Source organism: Tursiops truncatus, chromosome 12, assembly GCF_011762595.2.
Source record: "Tursiops truncatus isolate mTurTru1 chromosome 12, mTurTru1.mat.Y, whole genome shotgun sequence".
NCBI classification, from domain to species: Eukaryota; Metazoa; Chordata; class Mammalia; order Artiodactyla; family Delphinidae; genus Tursiops; species Tursiops truncatus.
This window is the reverse complement of record NC_047045.1, coordinates 58,206,937-58,212,936: the sequence shown is the minus strand read 5'-3', so window position 1 is coordinate 58,212,936 and position 6,000 is coordinate 58,206,937. Positions and strand designations below refer to the sequence as shown.

At 46.0% G+C, this 6,000-nt stretch overlaps 1 protein-coding gene across 31 annotated transcripts in view; it reads left to right on the top strand.

The window, feature by feature from the left end:
* The first annotated feature begins 823 nt into the window (after window positions 1-823).
* Window positions 824-6,000, top strand: part of EPB41L2 (erythrocyte membrane protein band 4.1 like 2) — a 271,017-nt gene continuing 265,840 nt past the window's right edge. For 6 of the 31 annotated variants that reach the window (XM_033867718.2, XM_033867716.2, XM_033867726.2 and 3 more), the window contains exon 1: window positions 880-965. The gene's annotated coding sequence lies outside the window, so the exon portion shown is untranslated. Of the gene's footprint in view, window positions 966-1,220; window positions 1,502-6,000 lie in introns of those variants that run through there. The other 25 variants (XM_033867725.2, XM_019951909.3, XM_033867722.2 and 22 more) reach the window with 11 other exon arrangements.

Below are 6,000 nucleotides of genomic sequence, written 5' to 3'. Positions count from 1 at the left end.
GGAAAGAAAAGAAGACTTTGGCCGAGGTGCAGTCTCTAAAGACCTCCGTCGAGGTGCGAGGGGGCAAAGGACAGGAGGTACATGTGTGCCAGATGCTACAGGCAATGACTTGGACAGCCTGTTTGACATGCCAAGGTTCAGAAAAGAAGAAATAAGTAGAATCTGAAAGAAGGCGATCTAATTATACAAAAGAACGGGGAGGTATCTTTTGTGTGTGTATGTGTCTTTCCACAATCGGCCTGAACCTAGGTTTCCAGCCTTCAGCCACATCCTGCGCTGCAATCCTCCCAGGCCCCCGCCTGGAGATCCTACCCACACTTTGGGTTCAGCATAAAAGCCCCTCCTCCAGTGGGCTTCCCCAATCCCTCCTGTCCCTCCCACAGGAAGAATAAACGGTTCCCTGCCACTGTCCTCTCTGTGAAAGCACTTCTTCCACTCTAGACTGAGGAGAATCTAGTTTTCCTTATTTCTGTATCAACAGGGCCTAGCCTGGGGTAAAGGTTTAGTCAATGGATTCACTTTGAAGAAATAACTTTTGAAAGTTGATAAAAGGGCATTTAAGATCGGGATTCGCGGGTAACAAAGGCTTGCACACAGGCATCAGCACTCATTATCCAGGGCAGCTCCGAGGGCGAAACGAGTCCTTCCAGCGCGGGGTACCCAGCCCGGGCGCGCGGCGAATCCCTAGGGAAGGGTCGCCCAGGCTGGCGCGGGGGCGTGGCCTGGGCACAGGGGGCGTGTCGCAGCCCGCGGGGGTTTCCGCACCCGGTGCGCGTCTGGCGGGGGCGCGGGAGGGGCTTCCGCCGCGAGGGGGCGGGGCTGGCGCGCGGAGTCCTCTGACGGCCTCAGCCAGGGAATTTCAATTTGAAACCTACGGGAGGGAGGGGGCGGGTGTTGCGGCCGGCGGCTGGCGCTGAAGCTGGACGGGTCCCTGCGGCGAGCGAGCTCCTGAGTGCGGCGTCCGGGTAAGGAGGTGTGCGGAGCTGCGGAATGGCGGGCCCGGGGCGGGGTATCCCGGGCAGAGCGTCTGGTCCCTGCGGAGCTGCAGGGGCGTCTCGGATTTTTCCTGAGACTGCAGCTGGGAAGCTGATCCTGGGCAGGAAGCGGTGGCGGGACGGTTCCACTAGGAGGGGGAGGGCTGCCGGCTTTGGGGTTTTCTGCGACTCCCTGTCTTCTCTCCTACTCGTTCCCGCCCCGGGGACCGGGTCCTGTTGTTGCTCCAGGCCGATCCCTGCTTCCCCGCTCCACTGCGGTCCCCCACTTCTCCCTTCTCGGGAGCCAGGGCCGCGTCTCGTCGGCGCCGGGAGAGGTGGGGGCCTGGTGAGGACTGCACCGGCCCCGCGGGGGTGCGGTGGGCTCAGGGTCACGCGTCCCGGGCCCCGCGGAGCGGCTGCAGGAGGGATCCGGCTCCATCCTGGGCGCGGGCCGCGGCGCGCGAGCCTGTCCCAGTTCGGAGCGGCCGTCTTCCTTCGACTCTTGGAGATGAGCGCGGGGGCTTGAGGTACGCGGCGGCGGCGTCGCCTTTCTGGCGGATGATTTTGGGAGAGGAAACCCAGGCGAGGACGCCGCGCGTCCCTCGGCCGGCCGCGCGCGTGGGCGCTACGTGGAGCCGGGCGAGGGTCGCGTCAGCCCCAAGCACGGTGCGCGTCCCCCGCCGCCGCTCGCTCTGTCCCGCAGGACGGGTGCGACCTGGCCGATTCGGAGAGAAGCGCACTTTTTGCTCTCTGATCCGTGCAGTCCCGGCACTCAGGCCATCTCACCACCCATGGCTTATTTTTCTCCTCTAGATTTGAGGGCAGAGAGTTGGGAGGGTTGTTAGTTGAGCTGCAGGGGAAGGACCAGGAGAACAGAACAGAAAAAGCAGGGTTGGAATCGGAGTCTAAATCCCCAGCTCCAGACGCTGCCTGCGGCAGCCGGGATGTCTGCTGGAAGCCGTCGGTCATCATGCTTCCCGAGATCGCTCATCTCCCTTGAGGTCAGGGTTTTTTGGTGAAGTGAGAAGAGCTCTCGCCTAGAGTCTATTATTTTTTTTGGGGGGGTGTCTCTGTGGAGCCCTCCCTATTGACCTAGGACGCCTTAAATTGCATTCCTTATTACCACCACCGCTGCCTTTTTTAAGAGCCCTGGTGGGGTGCGAGGGAAGGTAGAACCTAGAGGACCTGTGGATATATTTTCTCTTTTCTGAATCACATCTTTTCCTCAGTTTTTTGAACTTCTTGCATCTGAAATGGCACGTGTATGCTAGATGTCTTGTTCTTGTTACTCTTATTTAACCTTTTTTTAAAAAATGAATCTTAACAGTTTTTCCTTTATTCTTCCGTTTTATTCAGTGACCTTTTAATTTTTCCCATTGTTTTTTTCTTCTCACCGGAATCTATTATTTGTGTATCCTCTATTTATAGTACTGTATTGAGAATTAGAATTTTGGCCCGTGTCCTATCACATTTCCCACTGGATTTAGGACTAGAGGGAAACTGAGTCAATTTCTTGGCCACAGGAGCTGGGATTTAGACTTCCCAGTCTTTGAACAGGTTTTACTGGGAAACGAATAGCACTTAATCCTATTCGGTTTCTGTTTGGAGGGCTCTTTGCTGTGAGAAATCACTGGATTGCTGTTGCAGCCACTGATGGGGCTGCATTGCAATGCAATCTTGAATTGTGATAAGGGCCAACTCAATGCATCCATCAGGCTGACACAACTTTTAAAGAGTTAGGCTGTGTCACCTGTCAGAGTTCCAGGGATCAGTCCTAAAATTCAATTTGAGAATCACCATCAAACCTCAGATATCTACTTTATAGAGGTTATTGGAGAACTGTACAAGTGGTAATGGCTTGGAACAATGGCGTGGATTTAGGGCTAATTTAATCTTATCCTGTCTTCCTCACTTCTTGGGCAGAATTCCCACTGAAGTCAGTAGTGGTCTTGTGTGCAGAAGGACTGCTGAGAACAAGAGGCTGCTCATTTAGATTAACGGGAGGGGACAGTTTCTTTCCTTTTGAAACATCCCTCTTTAAGAAAGACCTAGTCATAACAGTGCTTTAATCTTTTATCTCTAGTCAAAGTAGTTAGACCTTCCAGAGAAAATATGTGGATGAGTTGAGCCCCCAACTTCAGATTCTTGATACCTAAATTGAATGGGGATTGCTTAAAACGGTTAAAAGTGATAAAAAATATCATTTAACGAATTTCAGTAAAATTATTACTACAGTAAAAAATCTAAATTGTTGTAGAATATTCTCAGCTGGGTCCGTATATTAAACTGGGTAAATATACAGCTGGTTATGTATATTAAAATCTGAAAATTCCAAGTAGAAAGAAGCAGATTTGCAGATTTAGGGGACGAATCTGAAGAGGGCTCACCCCAAAATAACTACGGAAATATAAAACAAGAGAATTCAGATAGCCCTTGCTGTATCTGGAGAGGTAGCTTTTAGTACAGTTTGTGTATGTGTAGGCTTTAGTGACTGTTTGGGCTCATCATTAGATTTGGAGGTTTCTGAGTTAGTTTTGTGCTGATCTGAGTTGGTGAGCTTGTTAGGTCCTTCGCTTCTTAACTAACCGTCTTGTGGTTTACCCTTTCCAAATTACCAGTTTGAAAGGATTGAGTTTAGAAAACCTATCCAGTCACCAGATCTTAAAAATAGATTTTTAAAAATCTGAACCGTGTGCACGTGGACTTCCCAACCACTTGCTTTCAACTAAAAATACTTGCAAAGATGACAAAGCAGTCTTCAACCAGAATATTTATTGGTAAAATTACTCTGTAATTTAGTAATATTGTATAGTTATGTTTAAGGTTGGGTTTTGCCCTGAATCACCACTCTCATATAACTGACTAGAGAACTACAAAGGTTCCATCTTTGCCACTTTATTTAGGAATGTGGGGTTTATATTTTATATAGCAGAAAGCTAAATATTTTTGAAGATTTGCTTTTGTTTCTGTTTCCACAGGGAAGTATGGGCCTTTTTCTTTGTTTTTTGAACTGAAGTAGCCTGTTTAAAAGCTGTGTGTAGACATTTTGGAAAAGTATGAATTGCTAGTATTTTTATAAGGCAATAAAATAGTTTATAGGGATCAATACTGATGAGAATCAAATTTTGCATTTCTAAAAGTCTGTATTGTTTACTTGGGGAAAACAAAGGAAATATGGGGGAAATACCTCCCTACCCCACGTTTATTTAGAAATATTTCCAGTGGCCTTGTTTGTTTTTTTCGGATTCAGAATTACTGTACCTAACCACTGGGTACCCTTACACGTTTAAAAGCCTCAAGTAAATGTTTGTGCTGGCTTCAGTAGTCAGCGAATACTAGCCAAACACTAATTTACTGCCCTTTTATAGAATCTTGGAATCTCAGGGCTGGACCTTTAGGAGTCAGCAAATCCACTCTCAGCCCTTTGGCCCTCCCCCCAACACACAAACATCTCCAGCCTCTTTGGAAGGTCTGAGTTAATAGAAGATTTGTATATGATTCCCCCACAGATTCCAGACAGAGCATTCTTTGGGAATGCCATTTTTTGGCACAAACCAGCAACCTAATAGTCATAAGATTTCTATCATTACTCTGGCTGAGCAGTGCCCCAAACTAAAATCTAAAATGGAGTTAATGCTTGCTATCATTAACTGGAGGGGAATGGCCTCCAAGTGTAAATACTACAGTTATTTAGATGTTACAGGTAAGCCAAAAAGAAAGAAAGAAATCATTTAAAAAAAATAAATTTATTTATTTTATTTTTGGCTGCGTTGGGTCTTTGTTGCTGCGCACGAGCTTCCTCTAGTTGCGGCGAGCAGGGGCTACTCTTCATTGCGGTGCGCGGGCTTCTCATTGCGGTGGCTTCTCTCGTTGTGGAACACGGGCTCTAGGCGCGTGGGCTCAGTAGTTGTGGCGCATGGGCTTAGATGCTCCATGGCATGTGGGATCTTCCTGGACCAGAGCTCAAACCCGTGTCCCCTGCATTGGCAGGTAGATTCTTAACCACTGCACCACCAGGGAAGTCCCAGAAATCATTTTTAATATCAGATAGAAATAACTGAGATAGTGATAACTAATGTTTTTTTTTAGTTTTTTCTATAAAGTACGTGACTTTTGTATGAGAGAGGGAATACATATGTAGAGTTATGTGAAGTACCTATAACATTATGTGTACTTAATAAATTTGATGAATCAGTTTGTTGAAACTTTATATGATGTAGTGGAGACGCTTTTAATTAGGATTCGTTGAAAATTGGAGTTAACTTTGTAGAACCTGGTACTGTTTCATGTAGAAATGTCATGTAGGTTATATTTCATATAGGTGATTTGCTTTTCTTACTCTTGGCTATTGTTTCCCCTTGTTTTGTGGTTGTCTTGATATATGTGGGTTTATTAGATGCATGTTTTTCATGTCTAGAAGGGTAGATAATCTATATTTCCCTAAATATCTCGTTTTGGGGATAACATTGATTTTAATGAGAATTTTAGTGGTTTTCTCATTTTTTAAAGCGATGTCGCTTTCCCTTTAGTATAGGGTAGACCTCAGGTGGCTTATGGGTGCATTCATACTGCTTCTGCTTTTTTTCAAAGATTGAATTTGGACTAATTTCCTATTCTTAGTTACTTTTAAAGTAGAAATATATTTTCATATCACACATACTTCTTTGCATTTTTTTTTTTTTACTTTAGTGTATTAGAACCGTAAAGGTCTAAATTCATTATAGATTGCCTCACAAATAATCTTTATGGTAATATGGAATTTATTTGAGGAATAAGAATTATCTTTTCATTTGCTCTGAGAACTATCATAAGTAAGGTTTGCTTTAGGTAGCCAAGCTGACACTTCACATATGTGACTAAATTGAACGTCATGGGGATGGTTTCAGTTCTTTCCAGGTTAAGAACCAGAGGGCATGGAAAGAGTTCTAAAGTGATTTTGTCACATGTTCATCTGTAGGACCTTGTTGTCTGGGTCAGGTAGGAAGTTCATTGTCTTTAAATCATTCATGCTTTTACCAGGAAGCCA